Raw genomic sequence first — 22,028 nt, forward strand, 5'->3', positions numbered from 1 at the left:
ACATTAAGAAAAGAAAATATAGTGAGGATTTTTTACAGTATGGTTTTACCTCAATAATTACAGCAGGGATTGAGAAACCACAATGTGTTATTTGTTGTGCAGTTCTACCAGATGAATCTATGAAGCTGAAAAAACTAAAATGCCATTTTGATAGCAAGCATCCAAGCTTTGCCAGCAAGGATACCAACTATTTTAGCAGCAAAGCTGATGGACTCAAGAAAGCCAGACTTGACACAAGTGGCAAGTACCACAAACAAAATGTACCAGCCCTTAAGCTTCATATTTGGTGGCACTCAGAATCACCAGAGCTATGAAACCTCACACAATTGCTGAGGATTTACTGTTGCCAAGGGCCAAAGACATTGTTCGAGTTATGAGTGGAGATGAATTTGTTATGAAATTGAGTGCAATGTTCTTATCTAACAACACTGTTTGCAGAAAAATAGATGACATGTCTGCTGATATTCTTGATGAGGTAATCCAGAAAATTAAATCTGCTCCACTTCTAATATTTAGCATCCAGCTTGATGAATCTACAGACATTGTGAACTATTCACAGTTACTGATTTATGTGAGGTATATTAATGATGGCAACTTTAAAAATGAGTTTCTTTTTTGCAAACCTCTTTAAACAACAACTACTGCACATAATGTATTTGACACAGTTGGTTTGTTTCTGAAAGAGCATAAGATCTCTTGGGAAAAGGTTTGTTGTGTTTGCACAGATGGTGCTCCATCTATGCTAAGATGTCAATCTGGATTTCAGTGTTTGGTACTGAATGAGTCACCAAAAGTCATCGGAACTCACTGTATGATTCATCAGCAAATATTAGCAATGAAGACGCTGCCACAAGAGTTACAAGAAGTAATGAAAAGCATCGTAAGTTCTGTCAATTTTGTAAAGGCGAGCACTTTAAACAGTCAACTGTTTTCGCACCTGTGCAATGAATTGGATGCACCAAACAGAGCTCTGCTATTTCACACTGACGTGAGATAGCTGTCAACAGGAAAAGTTTTGAAACTTGTTTTTGAGCTTTGTGATGAACTCAAAACGTTTTTTAATCAGAAAGCAAGACCGCAGTTTGAAGCACTTTTCAACAATAAAAATGAACTGCAGAAAATAGCTTACCTGGTTGACATTTTTGCCATCTTGAATAAGTTTAAGTCATCACTGCAAGGACCAAATGCAACATGCCTCGATTTGTCTGAAAATATCCGATCATTCCAAATGAAACTTCAGCTTTGGCAAAAAAAATAAAAATAAAAAAATTGAATGAAAATAAAATTTACATGCTGCCTACCTTATCTGCTTTCTTTGAGGAACATAACATTGAACCAGACAAAGGATTACAATGATCATTTCTGTGAAAGAACACTTGCACATGCTTGCAGACAAAATTTCATCGTACTTTCCAAATCTACCTGACACCCCATTTGCACTTGCCAGAAGCCCATTCACAGTCCAAGCTGAAGATGTTCCTGAGACAGCACAAGAGGAGTTCATTGAACTTATTAAAGCGATGCATAGAGAACTGATTTCTCTACAATGCCAGTTACAAAATTCTGGATCAAATGTTTGCAGTCATATCCTATTCTGTCTGAGACTGTGTTGTGCCTTCTTCTTCCATTTCCAACAACATATCTTTGTGAAACAGGGTGTTCCAGCTTGTTGGTTATCAAGTCTAAATACAAAAGTAGACTTGTTGTGGAAGATGATCTTCATTGTGCTCTTGCAAAGACTGCCCCGAGAATTTCTGATCTGGTGGGAAAGAAGTAATCTTAACCTTTGCACTGACAGTTGGCTTTTTATGCATACTGTCGCAAAATGTAGCAATGTAATTTACTGTTGTTATATTAAGACTGTTACCCATGATACACCACGCTTCAAGACAAAATTTCATTTATTTGTAATTAGAAATAAATATTTCACAATATATAATTACACATTGTTTTTGTGATTGGTCACTATGCTTTAATTCTGTTCAATTTGTAACAATGAAACTACATCCTGCATATCAGATATTTACATTACGATTCATAACAGTGGCAAAATTACAGTTATGAAGTAGCAACAAAAATAATTTTATGGTTGGGGGTCCCCACAACATGAGGAACAGCATGAGAGGGCCGTGGCATCAGGAAGTTGAGAACCACTGTTCTACAGCCAGTGGTTTCATGTGCAGCCTCGGTAGGCACCCTTGGTCAGCCTGCTGGGAAGAGGGGAGTTCCTGCAAGCCCACCACCGTCGTCTTGAACACCATGATCACACATGTGGCTCAACAAACACTCATAACAACCGTAGAGCTCCTAGCGCTACCTGCGGTGAGTGAGAACGACTTGGGAGTTGCTTGTTAGTCTTTTTACTGGAGGGGTCCTGAGAGAACCAGACCACCCCATGTTTCTCCGTTTAAACATGAGAAGGTATGAGGTAAGATTTCTAAAGCTGTATCACTAAACTTTCCCTTCACTGTTTGGTACAGAGGAGGAAGCTGTTTTTTCCCCCTTTCCTCCCATTGTCATTTCTGTGTTCCTCAAAGGCCTCTCTCCTGGTCTCTTTCCTTCATTCAACCTGCTCCAGCCCTGCCCACCCCCCCGGCCCCACCCCCCGCAACATATACACACACGTCGTATTTTCAAAGTGAGAGAAATGTGGAGATCATGTCTTCGGATTAGGACCAGGACAGAAGCTCTGCAAAGACACTTGCATTAATTACCACATTAATTTCTTGTCCCAGGGAAAGCTCAGCAAACCCTACGCCTTCCTGCAGGCAAACACCGCGAGAGCTGGCAGGGGGCTCAGGGGGCGCTGCGTTATCAGGTGGCAGCGAGCGTGCTGGAAAGGAGCCCGCTGATGGCTTCCGCACAGGTGTTCAGTGTAATAGGTTCAATAGGGGAACAGGTGGACGCACAGAGGGTGGGGTGAGCAGCAGTGAATAGAGCAGAAGCCGACTGCCTAACCTAATTTTAAAAGGAATGGAATTTTCCTTCTCCTTACTTCAGTTTGGGCTCAGAAAGCTCGGTCACAGTAGAAGTAACAGCACATTATCATTGATAACAACTATACTGTACAGCTGCTTTCTAAATGCCTGGCAGTGTGCTGCATACATCACATGCTTTACCCCAGAGCTTTAAAGCGATTCCTCAGGACAGGTGTGAGGATCTTGATTTGAAGAATGCAGAAGCCAAGGCTCAGCACAAAATTAATAGTTGCTCAAAGGCACACAGCTAGTGTGTGGCGGACCTAGTGTTGCTGTGCCTGCATCTCTATTCTCGGGGCGAGGAGTCTGCTGGACTGTGTGCCATCCTCAAATACGGACGCCAAATGTAAGAGGGTATGGAAGGACGAGGGGGTCCATCAAACAAATGAGTGTCCAGAAACAACGGCTAAATGGGAGTCCAGCAAACTACTTCCCAAGTTCCAGCCTGCCCCTGTTTCTGTAAATAAAATTTTATTAGAACACAGCCATTTGTCCATGGCTCCTTTCGTGCAGGACTGAGTGGTTGTAGCAGAGACCGTAACCCACAAAGTGTAAAGTATTTATGAGCTGGCTTTTTATTGGAAAAGATTGCCAACCCCTGTGCTAAATAAATCATTGCCCCAACATCTAATTGCAGAGACTGTTCTGAATCACTACTGAATACTGAAAGCTGAGGGTATTTTACCCAAACCCGAGAAAACTCAGGGGCACATACTTACATCATGTAGAAGTGGATTTGTTTTGCAAGCCAGTGGGTGGACATTTCTAGGATATGTTTTTAGGCCCAGCCTAAAGAATTTTCTATTCTTAATCCTTTTATAGTAACAAGCTCTCCATCACTAAATGTGTTCAAGTGGCCAGATGAACATCATCAGAAAGCCAGAGAGTTTGTCCTGGGTTCTCTATGTTGCTTTACAACTCCTATTACTTGACGCCCTTGTGAATTTCAATACAACTGAGTCACGGGAACTTTCCCTTTCCTGCCTCTCCATGCCTATCCTGCTTTGTTAAACTCTTCATCCCCTGCCCACCCTTAAGTATTGTAACAGTTACCTTATCGAGTGTCAGCTAAGCAGCAGCTATTACACTTAGGTGGAGTTCCAGATAACTGAGGTTTAGCCTGCGTTCATCTCTACGTGTCCAAGTCAACAAAGAAAAATTATCCTTAAAGCCCAAAGGACATAGCTACTCTCAAAAACAAGATTAATAAAATTATTCAGTTAATAAATATTTATTGAGTGCTACTATGTGCAGAGCCAGAAGGAGGGGCTGAAACCACAGGCATTTGGCTCCTGGACTGAAAACGGGGGGGGGGGGGGGGGGGGGGGGGCAAGCCCTGTGGGTAAACAGGAGAGGAGGGGCCGAGCACAGCTCCCTGGCAGGAAAGGGGAGTTGGGAAGCTGTGACCACTATGGCCTGTATAAAAGGTGACTGTGGTCAGAGGAAAAGAGAGGCGCACACACAGGACCTAGGCGGAAGCATCTGCCACCCACCTCGGGGTAATTCCCCGTTACCACCAGTGGGCAGGAGCCCTGAGCTGCCCATAAGACCTCATTTCTGAACTGGTTCCCGGGGAACACGTGGAGCCAATCAGAAAACTACACACAGGAAGCAGAGGCTGCTGAAAGGGGGACTCATTTAGAAGCCGGCATGTTCCAACTATTCTAAGATTGGTCTATTACTTACCCTTTACTGACAATGGATTCAGCTTCCAGATGTTGATTCTGTTGACTGTTTTCCAAAGCACATGAGGACGATTAACACAAAGAGAAAAGGGCCAAGAAAATCAACCCTAATAAAATGTAAATAATAGAAAAAATCGCAATACGACTTTAAATAAGAACACAGTCTCAAAAAGATATTTAAAAGAGTAACATTTCTTTAAAAAGAAATTATGAAACGAAAACAAACGTGAAGCTCACCCTCTAGTGATGAAGGAGAAAGGCGAGCTGTGTCGTCTGGTCTTCCCTCCCCTGACTTGCTGCGGGTTGGCTGGGCTGGGCTGCATCCCCCCTCCAGGAGCCCAGGCCTGCGGGGAGACACTGCCGAGCCAGAGCAGGTAAGGTAGGCAAGAAGAGAATGGAAACAGGTGGGGGCCAAAGGTGGGAGGTAGAGTGGGAAAGGGGTGAGAACCCTGTTTTTGAGGAGAGTTGTAAGGGGTTAGAAGTTGTGCTGCCATCTACATATTCATGGGATTAAATGCTGTTATTTTATAATTATTTTAGTTGCTGTAGTGTATCTTTTTACTCACAGAACTTTCCTGAGATTGGACAGTAAGAGTTATGGTATTATATGCATACAACCTTAATTTATTTCTTCAGATAAATTTGGTGGGAATATATCTAAAACATATCACATATGGCCTTGCTTAATGGAAAAAGTAAGCAATAATTTAACTTCCCATTATGAAGTTACATTAGAAGCGTTTCTCTCTAGACGAGATAAGCACTCCCGCTAAGGGACCTCGCCTGCTGTCTGTCTGTGGCCACCTCCCAGGGAGTCACTGCAGCCGAGGAGAGCCCTCTGCTACCTGCCGTTCTGTTCCACACATGCCATTCTGTTCCCCTGCAACTGCTGTGTCCATGAGATTACCAGATAAGGGACATCATGGGATATTTGTCTTTCTCTAGCTGTCTCAGAGGGTTAGAGATCCTTCTTTTTTACAGCTGCATAATAGTTCATTGTGTAAATGTACCATAGCTTTTTTTTTATTATTTTATTTTCCTTTTTTGATTTTTAGGAAAAGAGGAACTGAGGCAGGGGGAACATCAATGAGAGGGAACATCAATTGGCAACCTCCTGAATGCCCCCACTGGGGATTTGGCCCACAACCTGGGCATGTGTCCTGACCAGGAATCGAACCGGTGACCTCTTGGTGCATGGGTTGATGCTCAACCACTGAGCCACACCGGCTGGACAATGCCACAGCTTTCTTATCCACTCACCTATTGATGAGCTGCTTACAGATCTTGGCTATTATAAATAATGCTGCTATGAACATAGGGATGCACATATTCTTTCTTATTTGTGTTTTTGGATTCTTAGGATATATTCCCAGAAGTGAAAGTGCTGGGTCAAGAGGCAGTTCCATTTTTAATTTTTTGAGGAAGCTCCTATTTCAAACTTAAACTGAGGAACAAAATAGAACCAGAGACATGGATGCATGGAACAGACTGACAGCTGTCAGAGGGGAAGGGGGGAGGGGGGCTGGATAAAAAAGGTAAAGAGGTAATCCAAAGATCATATATGTCTAACCTATAGACACAGAGAACAGTGTAATAATTGCCAGAAGGAAGGGGGTTGGGGGCTGGGTGGAGGCGGGTAAAGTGGGGGGAGGAAATGTCCGTTATAGTATCAACAATAAGAATTAAGTTAAAATATTTAAAAAAAAAAAAAAAAATAGGAGCCCTGGCCAGTTTCGCTCAGCAGTTAGAGCATTGGTCCATGGACCAGAGAGACCTGGGTTCAGTTCCCGCTAAGGGCACGTATCTTGGTTGCAGTTTGTCCCGGCCCCAGTTGGGGTTGTGTGGGTGGAGACCAGTCTATGTGTCTCTCTCACATCGGTGTTTCTCTCTCTCTCTTCCTCCCTCTCTCCCTCCTGCTCCATCTGAGGATAAATGCAAAAATGTCCTCTGTTGAGGATTAAAAAAAAAAAGAAAGAAAGAAAAGGAAACAGGAAAAAATGCAAATTGCTACGTGAAAGAGCTAGTCTGAAAGGCTAAACACTGTGTGGCTCCTATGATATGAGATTCTGGAAATGCAAAACCACAGGAGTTATACCAAAATCAGCTACTTCCAGGGGTTCTAGTGAGTGGGGGACAGGTGCAGAGGGACGAGTAGGTGGAGCACAGGGAATTTTTAGGGCAGTAAGACTATTTTGCATGATAGTGTAATGGTGGGTACATGGCATTATGCATGTATTAAACCCACAGAACTCTACAACAGAATGAACCTGAATGAACCCAAATGTAAGCCATGGTTTTTAGTTAATAATGACATTATACTGATGTATCAATTATAACTAATGTGCCAAATTAAAGCAAAGTGTTAAAAAAAAAAAGGGGGGGGGAAGGTGTGGAGTGGGGAGATGGAAGAACATGGAAACTCGTACTTTCTGTCCAAATTTTCTGTGAACCTAAAACGAAACTCTATTTTTTTAAATAATAAATAAATATTTTTAAATATCAACAAGTATTTTTCTTAATATTAGACAATCTGATTCCAAAAGTCCCATGAAAAAATATACATGTTATGTAATTTTCTGGAAGAACAAGAACTATTAAACTATGTAATTTATTTACCACAGTCAATAAAATAATCTCATAATGATACCCAAACAGGCAAACAGATTACTAGAATAGTGTGAATTATAAAAACATTCTCAAATGCTTTAGTAAGTGGGTACTTCCAATCAGAAAGGAAATTGTGTCATTGAAAGAGACTCAGAATAAATATCAGGACAAATAGCTATCTCACACTGTACATTAAAAAATCCAGATGGATTACAGCTTCAAATGTAAAAATGAAAGTATAAAAATCTTGGACTTAAATGGAAAAGAGAAAAAATTAACAATTTGCACCAAAATGTGTTGTCTTGTGATATAGAAAAATAACCAAGCACAATGTTATATTCCATTTCTGTTTTTTATTCATTTTCACCCAAGAATATTTTTTTCATTGATTGTTTTTTGATGGGAGGGAGGAGGAGAGAAAGAGAGAGTAGAACATCAGTGTGAGAGAGACATATCGATTGGTTGCCTCCAATATGTGTCCCGACCTTGGTGGGGATCGAACCTGCAACCCAGGTATGTGCCCTTTGCTGGAAATTGAACCTGAGACTCTTCGGTGCATACGCTAACACTCCAACCACAAAGCCACACCAGCCAGGGTTTATCCATTCTTTTTATAAAATTTTTTTCTATCTGTTCCATCTGCTGCATTCATTTCTCCAGTCTCATGTCCACCTTGATGTGGGAGAGGGGTGGGGAGTAGGGAATACTCCTGTCAAAAGGCACATTGCTGCATGTGTTTTTGCTAGCTTATTTGTTCATGAAAATATTGTATGAAATTAAAGAAAATCTTTTGAAATGGCTGTTTTTAAGGAAAAAAAATAAGTAACTTAAAGAAAATATAGGAAGTCACATTTTAATCTTTCTAAGCAAAAATGAACAGCCCTGGCCAGTTTGGCTCAGCGGTTAGAGCGTCGGCCTGCGGTCCGGAGAGACCCGGGTTCGGTTCCCGCTAAGGACACGTACTTTGGATGCAGTTTGTCCCCGGCCCTGGTTGGTCGTGCGGGTGGCAGCCACTCGATGTGTCCCTTCACGTCGATGTTTCTCACTCTCCCTTCCTCTCTCTCCCTCCCACTCTATCTGTACAAAAAATGGAAAAAATATCCTCGGGTGAGGATAAAAAAAAAAATGAACACCTCAGAGCCTTAACCTTTTTAAGACTTTATTTTTAAGGCTCACAGCAATAATGAGCAGAAAGTTCAGGGAGTTCCCATGTGCCCCTTGCCCACACAAGTGGACAGCCTCCCATTATCAACATCACCCCTGCCCCAGAGCAGTACATTTGTTATAACTGATGAACCTACATTGACACATCATAGTCACCCGAAGTTCATACTTTACCTTAGGGTCACTCTTGGTGTTATCCATTCTGTGGGTTTGCAGAAATGTATAAAGATACACACTAATATTGCAGTATCATAAAAGAGTATTTGCACTGCCCTAAAAATCCTCTGTGCTCCACCTATTTACCCCTACTCTTTACCCCAGAACCTGGCAACTATTTCTCACTCTCTTCATTGTTTATTCCCTTCCATAATGTCATACAGTCAGAATCCTATAGAACAACTTTTTCAAATTGACCTTCTTCAATTTGTAATGTGCATTTAAGTTTCCTTCATGTCTTTTTTGGCTTGAGAGCTCAATGTTTTTAGTGCTGAATAATATCCCATTGACAGATGTGCAAGAGTTTATTGATCCATTCACCTGTGGAAGAATATTTCCATTGATCCTAGTTCTGGCAATTATGAATAAAGCTGTGACTGCTGTAAATATGCATGTACATATGTTTGTGTAGACATAAGCTTTTCAGTCCTTTGGGTATAAACCACAAAGCATCGTTGCTGGATCACATAAAGAGAATATGTTTAATTTTGCCAAAAAACACCAAACTGTCTTCTAAAATGGCTGTACCATTTCACATTCCCATAAGCAATGAATGAGTGCTGCATATTTTCACCAGTATTGTTGTTGGTGTCATTCCTTATTTGGGGCATTCTAATGTGGTATAGTGGTATTTCATTGTTTTTTAATTTCCATTTCCTTTATGACATATGTTGTGGAGCACATTTTCATATGCTTGTTTGCCATCTGTATATCTTCTTTGTCAAGGTTAAGGTCTTTGACCCATTTTTAGATTGGATTCTTTGTTTTATTTTATAGTTGAATTTTGAGACTTACTCAACAGCTGTCCTTTATCAGAGGTGTCTTTTGTAAATATTTTCTCCCAATATGTGGCTTGTCTTCTCGTTCTTTTGACATTATCTTTCTGATAGCAGAATTTTTTCATTTCAATAAAGTACAGCTCATCAATTATTTATTTCATGGATTATGCCTTGTATGCTGTGTCTAAAAGTCATCATCATAGAAAGTGGTAGCCTGGGTCCCTGTGCTGAGTCATTAACCCACACAGCAGAATCCATTCTTCTCAGGCAGAGTTTTCCCATCAAAGCAGCTATAGCCCAGGGGAAAAGCAACTGCCCCACCCATTGGAATTTTACCTTCCCACTGGGAGGAGTTTTTACCTATCACAGAACTACAACCTGAGGCTCACTAACTATCAGAGACTGCCAGCCAGCCTGCAGGTAGAGATGGGTCTCTGGGTTTTTTGAATCTTTGACCTGGCTTGTGGTCATTGGGATTGGGGACTCTGAGGACTAAGCTGCAGAAACAGTTCCATGAGTCCCTGTGCTAAGTCATTAACCCACACTGCAGAAACCATCTTTCTCAGGCAGAGTTTTTCTCTCAAAGCAACTTTAGCCAAGGGGGAAGCAATTGCACCACCCACAGGAAGTGCTCTCACCCCGCTCACTGGTGGGAGTTTATGTCAATTGAGGTCTACATCCTGAGTCTCATAAGTGACTGAGACTGAGACTAACAGCCAGCCTGTAGGCAGAGGAAGATCTCTGGGATACTTGAGTCTTTGCCTCGTCTGCTACTCTTCCTGGAGAGAGTAAGACCAGACATTGGTGTTCAGCTTCATGCCTTCCATACACATCTAAGCTCAGCAGAGGGAACTACAAGCTGCATATCACTGATATCCACAGGGAGATTTCAGCAGGCTCCAAATCCTGCAGAGATAGCCAAAATGGTGAAATAGAAACAAGTCCCAACTGAAAGAACAAGATGATTTTCCAGAACAAGAGCTAAATAAAATGGAGATAAGCACGTTACCAGATACAGATTCCAGAGTAATGATTATTAGAATGCTCAACAACATGAGAAAAGATATAGAAACAATGAAAATCAACCAATTGGAAATGAAAACTACCAAGTAGAAATGAAGAATAGCATAGCAGAAATAAAGAATGCATTGGAAGGAACAACCAGCAAAGTAAAGGAAGCTGAGGATTGGATCAGTGAATTAGAAGACAGGGTATAAAATAATCACTCAATCAGAGAAGAAAAAAAAATAATAAGGACAGTTTAAGAAAGCTGTGGGACAATATGAAAACAAAACAATGTCTGCATCATATGAGTACCTGAAGTAGAATACAGTGAGCAAAGTTAGAGAAACTGCTTGAAGAAATAATGGCAGAAAACTTCCCTAATTTTGGTGAGAAAAAATGTCACACAAGTTCAGAAAACATAGAGTCACAAGCAAGGGGACCCATGCAAAGACACATTATAATTAAAATGCCAAAAATTAAAAACAATGAGAGAATCTTAAAGGCACTAAGAGAAAAGCAATGGGTAACCTACAAAGGAGCTCCCATTAGGCTGTCAGCTGATTTCTCAAAACAAACACTATAGGGCAGTAGAGATTGGCATGAAGTATTCAAAATAATGAAAAACAAGGATCTGAATCCAAGACTACTTTATCCAGCAAGGCTATCATTCAGAATAGGAGGTAAACTAAAGAACTACTCAGATTAAAAAAAAGAAAGAAAAAAAAATGGCTAAAGGGATATATTACCATAATGCCAGCATTGCAATAAATGTTAAAAGGACTGCTGTAATAATAGAAGAAATACAGAGAGAGAACATAGGCATAATAAATAAAAATAGCAATAAATAAGTACATATCAATAATAACCTTAAATGTAAATGGATAAATGCTCCAATTAAAAGACAGAGTACCTGAATGGATAAGAAAGGATGACCCACATATATGCTTTCTACAAGAGACCCACCTCAGAACAAAAGCCTCATACAGAATAAAAGTGCAAGGAAGAAAATATTATCCAAACAAATGGAAACCAAAAAAAAAAAAAAAAAATGGGGTATACTGATATCTGATAAGAGAGTCTTTAAAATGAAGGCCATAACAATAGACAAAGAAGGTCACTGCATACTATTAAAGGGATTGATACAACAAGAGGATATAACCTTCTTTAACATATATGAACCCAATATAGAAACAACAAAATATATTTTAAAACTTCTAGAGGACTTCAAGGGATAGATTGACATCAACACAATCATAGTATGGAACTTCAACACCCCACTGACATTACTGGCTACATCCAGTAATTAACAAGAAAACAGATACCTTAAATGATGCACTAGATCAGATGGATTTCATTGGTATTTACAGAAAATTTTATCCCAAATATGTGAAATATACATTTTCTCAAGTGCACACAAGACATTGTCAAAGACAGACCACATGTTAGGACACAAACTAATTCTCTACAAGTTCAAGAAGACAGAAATCAAAGCAGGCATCTTCTTGGATCACAGTGGCATAAAACTTGAAATTAATTACAATAAAACATGCATAAACGTGAAAGCTAAGCAACATGTCATTAAACAATGAAAGAGTTACCAATGAGATCAAAGAAGTAATTAAAAGCTTCCTGGAAACTAATGAAAATGAACAAACAACACTAAAAAATCTATGGGACATAGCCAAATCAGTCCTGAGAGGGAATTTCATAGCATTACAGGACTGTCTCAAGAAACAAGAAAAATTTCCAAAATACACCTAACCCTACAACCTAAAGAATTAGGAAAAAAACAAACAAGCAAACAAACAAACAAACAAAAAAACCCAGAGTAAGTAAGTAAGTAGAAGGGAAGAAATAAAAAAGATCAGAGCAGAAATAAATGTCATAGAGACTAAAATATATATAAAAGATCAATGAAACCAAGAGCAGGTTCTTTGAAAAGATAATCAAGATTGATGAACCTTTAGCTAGATTCACCAAGAAACAAAAAGAGAGGACCCAAATAGACAAAAATCAGAAATGAAAGAGAAGTAACAACTCACACTACAAAAATATATAGCATTGTAAGAAAATGCTATGAACAAAAGATTCCAAAATGGCAGAGGAGTGAAGGGAAGCTACACAGACCATCTCCCAGGACCAAACTGGAATTACAATGAAAATAAAGACAAATCATCAGGAAAAAGCAAAATAAAAGCAGATTGGAGGGCCATATAACCAGGGACACTTACTCGACCCTCGTAGGATTGCGGACACATGAGAGGGGGTCTGGGAGCCCACAGACAGCAGTGGCCTTAGCTGTGAGCAGCGCCCTCAAGGTTATACTCCCAAGCAGCTCCACAGTGCAGAGCCAGGAAAGACACTAAAATAGCCACAGCCACTCACCTTGGGCTCCAGCAGAGGGAGGGTGGACTGGACTGGAACTGTATGGGGACACTCGGGATTTGGAGGACGCTAAGAGCTTTTGCTGAGTTGCAGCCACACAGGACTGTGGTCATCTTACTCCTTCCCAGGGCTCTGGGGAGAGGTAGCTGCCCCTCCCTCAGAGATTCAACCCCACCCAGTAGCCATTGAAATGCTAATTGAGGCTCATTAACAATCAGAATCTGCCCCACCCTCGGGAGATCCCCTTACCCTGAAAACCTGAGGGAGTTTTTCATTCAACTGAGAAACCAATGCTCTTCAAGTAACTGTGACTGATAGCCTCCAGGCAAAAATCTAGAGAATATCTGAACCATTCCTGGGCTTGCAGCTCTGCCCAGGAAGGTAAGACTTGACAGTGCTGTTTAACGTGGGCCCTCCCATGTTCATCCAAACCCAGTAGAGGGTGCCACAAACAGCAGAACACCAACACCCACAGGGAAAATTTGGCAGCCTCCAAGCCCACTAAGATAGCCAAAATAGTGAAACAAACAAATGCCAAATTAAAGAACAAGAAATCTCTATCAAAGATGCGATAAATGAAGTGCAGTTAATCAAATTAACAGAACTAGAATTCAGAGCCATGATCTTGAGGAAGCTCAACAGCATGTGTAAGAACATGAGCACCATGAGAAAAGACATAGAAATTTTGAAAATCAACCAGTTGGAAATTAAACACCACCAAGAAGAAATAAAAAATGACATATCAGAAATAAAGAACACATTGGAAGGTCTAAACAGCAGAGTAGAGGAAGCTGAGTACTGGATCAGGGAATTACAAGACAGGATAGAAGAAAATCAACCAATCAGAAAACAAAAAAAGAAAAAACAAGAAGACAGCTTAAGAGAACTGTAGGACAACTGGAAAAGGAATAATATTCTCATCATAGGAGTCCCCGAAGAAGAAGAAAATGAGCAAGGGTTAGAGAATATATTTGAAGAAATAGTGACAGAAAACTTCCCTAATTTGGTGAAGGAAGAAGGCATTCAAGTTCAAGAAGCCCAGAGAACCCAAGTAAGAACAATCCAAACAGGCCTACACCGAGACACATAGTAATCAAAATGCCAAAAAATTAAAGACAAAGAGAGAATCATAGAGGCGACAAGAGATAAGCAACAGGTAACCTACAAAGGAAACCCTATAAGGCTCTCAGGTGACTTCTCACAGAAGCACTACAGGCCAGAAAGAAATGTCGTGAAGTAATCAAGGTCATGAAAAACTAGGATCTGAATCCAAAACTACTCTACCCAGCAAGGCTATCATTCAAAATAGAAGGTCAAATAAAGAGTTTCCCAGACAAGAAAATAAAGCTAAGGGACAATAGACCAAACGAGCACTGCAAGAAATGTTAAAAGAACTGCTGTAATTAGCAGAAAAAAATAGCAAGAAAAATATAAACACACTAAATAAAAATGGCAATAAATATGTACATATCAATAATTACCCTAAATGTAAATGGATTGAATGCTCCAATAAAAAGACACAGAGTAGCTGATTGGATAAGAAAGCATGACTCATCTATATCTTGTTTACAAGAGACCCACCTCACAACAAAAGACTCACATAGGTTGAAAGTGAAGGGATGGAAAAAAATCTTTCAAGCAAATGGAAAGGAAAAAAAAAAAAACTGGGGTAGCAATATTCATATCTGATAAAGTAGATTTCAAAATGAAGACTATAACTAGAGACAAAGAAGTCCACAACATAATATTGAAAGGATCTATGTAACAAGAAGATATAACCTTGATAAACATATGTGCACCCAATATAGGAGCACCAAATATATTGAAAATATTCTGGAAGACTTCAAAGGAAAAATTAATAGCAATACAATTATAGCAGGGGACTTCAACACCCCACTGACATCACTGGATAGATCCTCTAGACAAAAAATTAGCAAGGAAACAAAGACTCAAAATGAAGCACTAGACCAAATGAATTTATTAGATATCTACAGATAATTCCACCCCAAAACTACCAAATTCACATTCTTCTCAAGTGCACATGGGTCATTCTCAAAGATAGACCACATGCTAGGACATAGACTAGGTCTCTACAAGTTCAAGAATATTGAAATCATATCAAGCATCTTCTCAGGTCATAATGGCATAAAACTAGAAATCAATTGCAACAAGAAGATGCAAAGACATTCGAACACATGGAGGTTAAATAGCATGTTATTAAACAACAAATGGGTTACTGAGGAGAATAAGGTAGAAATATAAAAATTCCTGGAAACCACCCTGGCTGGTTTGGCTCAGCAGTTAGAGCATTGGCCTGCCATCCAGAGAGACTCGTGTTTGGTTCCTGCTAAGGGCGTATACCTTGGTTGCAGTTTGTCCTCAGCCCTGCTTGGTAATGCAAGTGGCATCCACTCAATGTGACCCTTTCACGTTAATGTTTCTCTCTCTCTCTCTCTCTCTCTCTTTCTCTGTTCCTCTCCCACCCTCCCCCCGACTCTGCCTGAACAAAAAATGGAAAAATGTCTTTAGTTGAGGAAATAAAATAAAAAAAAAATAAAATAAAATAAAATAAAATAAAATAAAATAAAATAAAAACTTCCTGGAAACCAATGAAAATGAACACACAACAACACAAAATCTATGGGATCCAGCAAAAGCAGTTCTGAGAGGGAAGTTCATAGCACTACAGGCCTACTTGAAAAAAACAAGAAAAATCTCTAATAGACTATCTAACCTCACAACTTAAAGAACTAGAAAGCAAAAAGAAAAAGAAAAAGAAAAAAAAAAAAAAAAAAAAACAAGAGCAAGTAGAAGGAAGGAAATAGTAAAGATCAGAGCAGAAATAAATGACATAGAGACCAAAAAAACAATGCAAAGGATCAATGAAACGAAGAGCTGGTTTTTCAAAAAAATTAACAAGATTGATGGTCCCTTAGCTAGACTCAACAAGAAACAGAGAGAGAGAACCCAAATACACAAAATCAGAAATGAAAGGGGAGAAGTAACAACTGACACCACAGAAATACAAAAGATCATTAACAACTACTATGAACAATTATATGGTAAAAAATTTGACAATCTAAGCGAAATGGACAAATTTCTAGAAATACATAGTCTCCCAAAACTGGACTGGGGAGAGATAGAAAACTAGAACAGATCAACAACAACAAAGGAAATTGATAATGTAATCAAGACTCTTCCAGCAAACAAAAGCCCAGGCCCGGATGGCTTCACGGGGGAGTTTTACTGATCATTCAAAAAAGAACTAACACCCATTCTCCTCAAACTATTTTTTTTTTTTAATTTTATTTATTTATTTTTTTTTTTGTTACAGATATTTTACCTTTTTACCCCATTGGCACCCCCCACCCCACCCCCCTCCACCCTGTCCCCGGCTTAGTTGTCCATGTCCATTGGTCATGCATACATGCATATAAGTTCTGTGGTTTATCTCTTCCCACCCCCCCACCCCCTATCCCCTCTTCTGAGGGATGTCAGTCTGTGCCCTACTTCCATGTGTCTGGGTCTACTGTATTCCTCAGACTGTTATGTTCATTATATTCCGTATATAAGTGAGATCATGTGGTATTTGTCTTTTTCTGCTTGGCTTCTTTCACTTAGGATAATACTTTCCAGGTCCCTCCATGTCGTCTCAAAGGATAAGAGATCTTTCTTTCTTACCGCTACATAGTATTCCATTGTGTATATGTACCACAGCTTTTTGATCCATTCGTCTACTGGTGGACACTTGGGCTGTTTCCAGATCTTAGCTATTGTAAATAGTGCTGCTATGAACATGGGGGTACATATATTCTTCCTGATTGGTGTTTCAGGCTTCTTAGGGTATATTCCCAGCAGTGGGATCACTGGGTCGAATGGAAGTTCAATTTTTAATTTTTTGAGGTAGCACCATATTGTTTTCCATAGCGGCTGCACCAGTCAGCATTCCCACCAGCAGTGTATTAGAGTCCCCTTTTCTCCACACCCTCGCCAACACTTGTTGTTTGATGATTTGTTGATGGCGGCCATTCTGACAGGTGTGAGGTGATACCTCATAGTTGTTTTAATTTGCATCTCTCTGATGATTAGTGATGTTGAACATTTCTTCATATGTCTCTTGGCCATTTGTATGTCCTGTTTGGAGAGGTGTCTATTCAGCTCCTCTGCCCATTTTTTAATTGGGTTCTTTGTCTTCCTTTTGTGGAGTTGTATGAGCACTCTGTATATACTGGAACTTAACCCCTTATCTGATACATCATTGGCAATGATGTTCTCCCATACAGTGGGTTGCCTTTCCATTTTGATGATTGTTTCTTTTGCTGTGCAGAAGCTTTTTAGTTTGATGTAGTCCCATGTGTTCATTTTCTCCTTTATTTCTGTTGCCTTAGGTGATGTATCAGTGAAAATTCTGCTCCGTATGATGTCCGAAATTTTGTTGCCTACATTTTCTTCTAGAATTTTTATGGATTCATGGGTCACATTTAAGTCTTTTATCCATTTCGAGTTTATTTTTGTGTATGGTGTAAGTTGATGGTCTAATTTCATTTTTTTGCATGTAGCTGTCCAATTTTCCCAACACCATTTATTAAAGAGGCTGTCTTTACTCCACTGTATGCTCTTGCCACCTTTGTCAAATATTAATTGAGCGTATTGCCTTGGGTCCATTTCTGGGTTTTCAGTTCTGTTCCACTGGTCTATATGCCTGTTCTTGTGCCAGTACCAGGCTGTTTTGGTTACAGTCGCTTTGTAGTATAACCTGATATCTGGTATTGTGATCCCTCCAACTTTGTTCTTCTTTTTCAAGATTGCTGTGGCTATTCGGGGTCTTTTTTGGTTCCATATGAACTTTTGAAGTATTTGTTCTAGTTCTATGAAATATGTCGTTGGTATTTTGATGGGGATTGCATTGAATCTATAGATTGCTTTGGGTAGTATGGACATTTTAATTATGTTAATTCTTCCAATCCATGAACAGGGTATGTTCTTCCACTTTTTTATATCTTCCTCTATTTCTTTTTTCAATGACCTGTAGTTTTCTGCAAATAGGTCTTTTACTTCTTTGGTTAAGTTTATTCCTAGGTATCGTAATTTTTTTGGAGCGATGGTAAATGGGATTGTTTTTTCAGTTTCTCTTTCTGTGAGTTCATCATTGATGTACAAGAATGCCGTCGATTTCTTGACGTTAATTTTGTATCCTGCTACTTTGCCAAATTCAATTATTAAGTCTAATAGATTTTTGATGGAGTCTTTAGGGTTTTCTATGTACAATATCATGTCATCTGCAAATAATGACAGTTTCACTTCCTCCTTTCCAATTTGGATCCCTTTTATTTTTTCTTCATGTCTGATTGCTGTGGCTAAGACTTCCAGTACAATGTTAAATAAGAGTGGCGAAAGTGGACATCCCTGTCTTGTTCCTGTTCTTAATGGAAATGTTTTTAGTTTCTGTCCATTGAGTATGATGTTGGCTGTAGGTCTTTCATATATGGCCTTTATTATGTTGAGATATGATCCCTCTATTCCTACATTGCTGAGCGTTTTTATCAGAAATGGATGCTGGATTTTGTCGAATGCTTTTTCAGCATCTATTGATATGATCATGTGGTTTTTATTCTTCATTTTGTTTATGTGGTGTATCACGTTTATTGATTTGCGAATATTGTACCAGCCTTGCATCCCTGGAATGAATCCCACTTGGTCATGGTGAATAATTTTTTTGATGTATTTCTGGATCCGATTTGCTAGTATTTTGTTCAGGATTTTGGCGTCTATGTTCATCAGGGATATTGGCCTGTAGTTTTCTTTCTTCGTAGTGTCTTTTTCTGGTTTTGGAATTAGAATTATGCTGGCCTCATAGAACGTGTTTGGAAGTCTTCCTTCTTCTTGAATTTTTTGAAATAGTTTGAGGAGAATGGGTGTTAGTTCTTTTTTGAATGTTCGGTAAAACTCCCCCGTGAAACCATCTGGGCCTGGGCTTTTGTTTGCTGGGAGAGTCTTGATTACCTCTTCAATTTCCTTAGTTGTTATTGGTCTGTTCAAGTTTTCTATCTCTTCCGGGAATAGTTTTGGGAGACTGTGTGTTTCTAGAAATTTGTCCATTTCGCTGAGATTGTCGAATTTGTTGCCATATAGTTGTTCATAGTAGTTGTTAACGATCTTTTCTATTTCCATGGTGTTGGTTGTTACTTCTCCTCTTTCATTTCTGATTTTGTGTATTTGGGTTCTCTCTCTTTGTTTCTTGGTGAATCTAGCTAAGGGTCCATCTATCTTGTTTATCTTTTCGAAAAACCAGCTCTTTGTTTCATTGATCCTTTGAATTGTTTTTTTGGTCTCTATGTCATTTATTTCTGCTCTGATCTTTACTATTTCCTTCCTTCTACTTGCTCTGGGGTTTTCTTTTTGTTTGCTTTCTAATTCTTTAAGTTGTGAGGTTAGACAGTCAATTAGAAATTTTTCTTGTTTTTTGAGGTAGGCCTGTAGTGCTATGAACTTCCCTCTCAGAACTGCTTTCGCTGCATCCCATAGATTTTGTGTTGTTGTGTGTTCATTTTCATTGGTTTCCAGGAAGTTTTTAATTTCTTCCTTGATCTCCTCGGTGACCCATTCATTGTTTAATAACATGCTATTTAGCCTCCATGTGTTGAAATGTCTTTGCATGTTCTTTGTGCAATTGATTTCTAGTTTCATGCCATTGTGATCTGAGAAGATGCTTGATATGATTTCAATCTTCTTGAACTTGTAGAGATTTAGTTTGTGTCCTATCATGTGGTCTATCTTTGAGAATGTCCCATGTGCACTTGAGAAGAATGTGTATTCTGTAGTTTTGGGGTGTAATTCTCTGTAGATATCTATTAAATCCATTTGGTCTAGTGCTTCATTTAGAGTCTCTGTTTCCTTGCTAATTTTTTGCCTAGAGGATCTATCCAGTGCTGTCAACGGGGTGTTGAAGTCCCCTGCTATGATTGTATTGTTGTCGATTTCTCCTTGGAAGTCCTCCAGAAGATTTTTAATATATTTTGGTGCTCCTATATTGGGTGCATATATGTTTATCAAGGTTATATCATCCTGTTGGATAGATCCTTTCAATATTATGTAGTGGCCGTCTTTGTCTCTAGTTATGGTCTTCATTTTGAAATCTATTTTATCAGATATGAGAATTGCTGCCCCAGCTTTTTTTTGCTTTCCATTTGCTTGGAAAATTTTTTTCCATCCCTTCACTTTCAACCTATGTGAGTCTTTTGTTGAGAGGTGGGTCTCTTGTAAACAACATATAGATGAGTCATGCTTTCTTATCCAATCAGCTACTCTGTGTCTCTTTATGGGAGCATTCAATCCATTTACGTTTAAGGTGATTATTGATATGTACTTATTTATTGCCATTTTTGTTTAGTGTGGTTCTATTTTTCTTCCCATTTCTACTGCTATTTACAGCAGTCCTTTTAGCATTTCTTGCAGTGCTGGTTTGGTGCTAATGTATTCCCTTAGCTTTTTTTTGTCTGGGAAGCTCTTTATTTGATCTTCTATTTTGAATGATAGCCTTGCTGGGTAGAGTAGTCTTGGATTCAGATTCTTGTTTTTCATGACTTTGATTACTTCATGCCATTCTCTTCTGGCCTGTAGTGTTTCTTGTGAGAAGTCAGCTGAAAGCCTTATGGGGTTCCCTTTGTAGGTAACCTGTTGCTTATCTCTTGCTGCTTTTAGGATTCTCTCTTTGTCTTTAATTTGTGGCATTTTAATTACTATGTGTCTTGGTGTGGGCCTGTTTGGGTTCTTTTTACTTGGGACTCTCTGTGCTTCTTGAACTTGAATGCCTTCTTCCTTCACCAAATTAGGGAAGTTTTCTCTCACTATTTTTTTGAATATATTCTCTATCCCTTGCTCCTTTTCTTCTTCTTTGGGGACTCCTATGATGCAAATATTATTATGTTTCCAGTTGTCCCATAGTTCTCTTAAGCTGTCTTCCTGTTTTTTAATAGTTTTTTCCTTTTGTTTTTCTGATTGGTTGATTTTTTCTACCCTGTCTTCTAATTCACTGATCCGGTCCTCAGCTTCCCCTACTCTGCTTTTTAAACCTTCCAATGTGTTTTTCATTTCGGATATGTCATTTTTTATCTCTTCTTGTTGGTTTTTAATTTCCATTTGGCTTATTTTCAGTGTCTCTATGTCCTTACTCATGCTGTTCAGCTTCCTCAAGATCATGGCTCTGAATTCTAGCTCTGTTAACATGCCTAATTGCTCCACATTGATCTCATCTTCGGTGGAGGTGTCTTGCTCTTTCATTTGGCTTCTGTTTCTGTGTTTCACCATTTTAGCTATCACTGTGGGCTTTGGAGCCTGTCAAGTTCTCCCTGTGGGTGTTGGTGTTCTGCTGTTTGTGGCTCCCTCTCCTGTGTTTAGATGAGCGAGGGAGGACCCGCGTTGAACACCACTGTCAAGTCTTACTTTCCTGGTTAAAGTTGCCAGCCCAGGAAACGTACTGTTATCCTCTAGCTTTTTGCCTGGAGGCTAGCAGTCTAGGTTAATTGATGAGTTTTGGGTTGTCAGTTGATTGAAAAACTCCCTCTGGTGCTCAGCCAAGGGGCTTTCACGAGGGTGGGGCAGATGCTGGTCGTTAGTGAGCCTCAATTAACACTTCAATGGCCCACAGGGTGGGGTTGGATCTCCGAGGGAGGGGCTGCTGCCTCTCCCCAGAGCCCTGGGAAGGAGCAATGTGGCTACCGTCCTGAGTGGCTTCACTCAGCCAAAGCTCTGAGCGCCCTCCAAACCCCGAGTGTCCCGACACAGTTCCAGTCCAGTCTGCCCTCCCTCCGCCGGAGCCCAAGGTGAGTGGCTGTGGCTGTTTCAGCCTCTGTCCCGGCTGCGCTGTGGGGCCGCCTGGGAGTGTAACCCGCGGGCGCCGCTTACAGCTGAGGCCGCTGCCGAGCTGCCGACCGTGGGCTCCCAGCCCCGTCTCGCGCCTTCGCAAGCCTACCGGGATGGAGTCGGTGTCCCTCGTTGTAAGGTCCTCGCAAGCTGCTTTTCTGTTGGTTTTTCCCGTCGATTTGTCTGTGTTATAGTTGTAATTCCAGTTTGGTTCTGGGAGACGGTCTGTGTAGCTCCGTTCACTCCGCCGCCATTTTTCCTTTTTCCTCCTCAAACTATTTCAAAAAATTCAAGAAAAAGGAAGACTTCCAAACTCATTTTATGAGGACAGCATAATTATAATTCCA

Source organism: Molossus molossus, unplaced genomic scaffold (assembly GCF_014108415.1).
Source record: "Molossus molossus isolate mMolMol1 unplaced genomic scaffold, mMolMol1.p scaffold_m16_p_22, whole genome shotgun sequence".
NCBI lineage: Eukaryota > Metazoa > Chordata > Mammalia > Chiroptera > Molossidae > Molossus > Molossus molossus.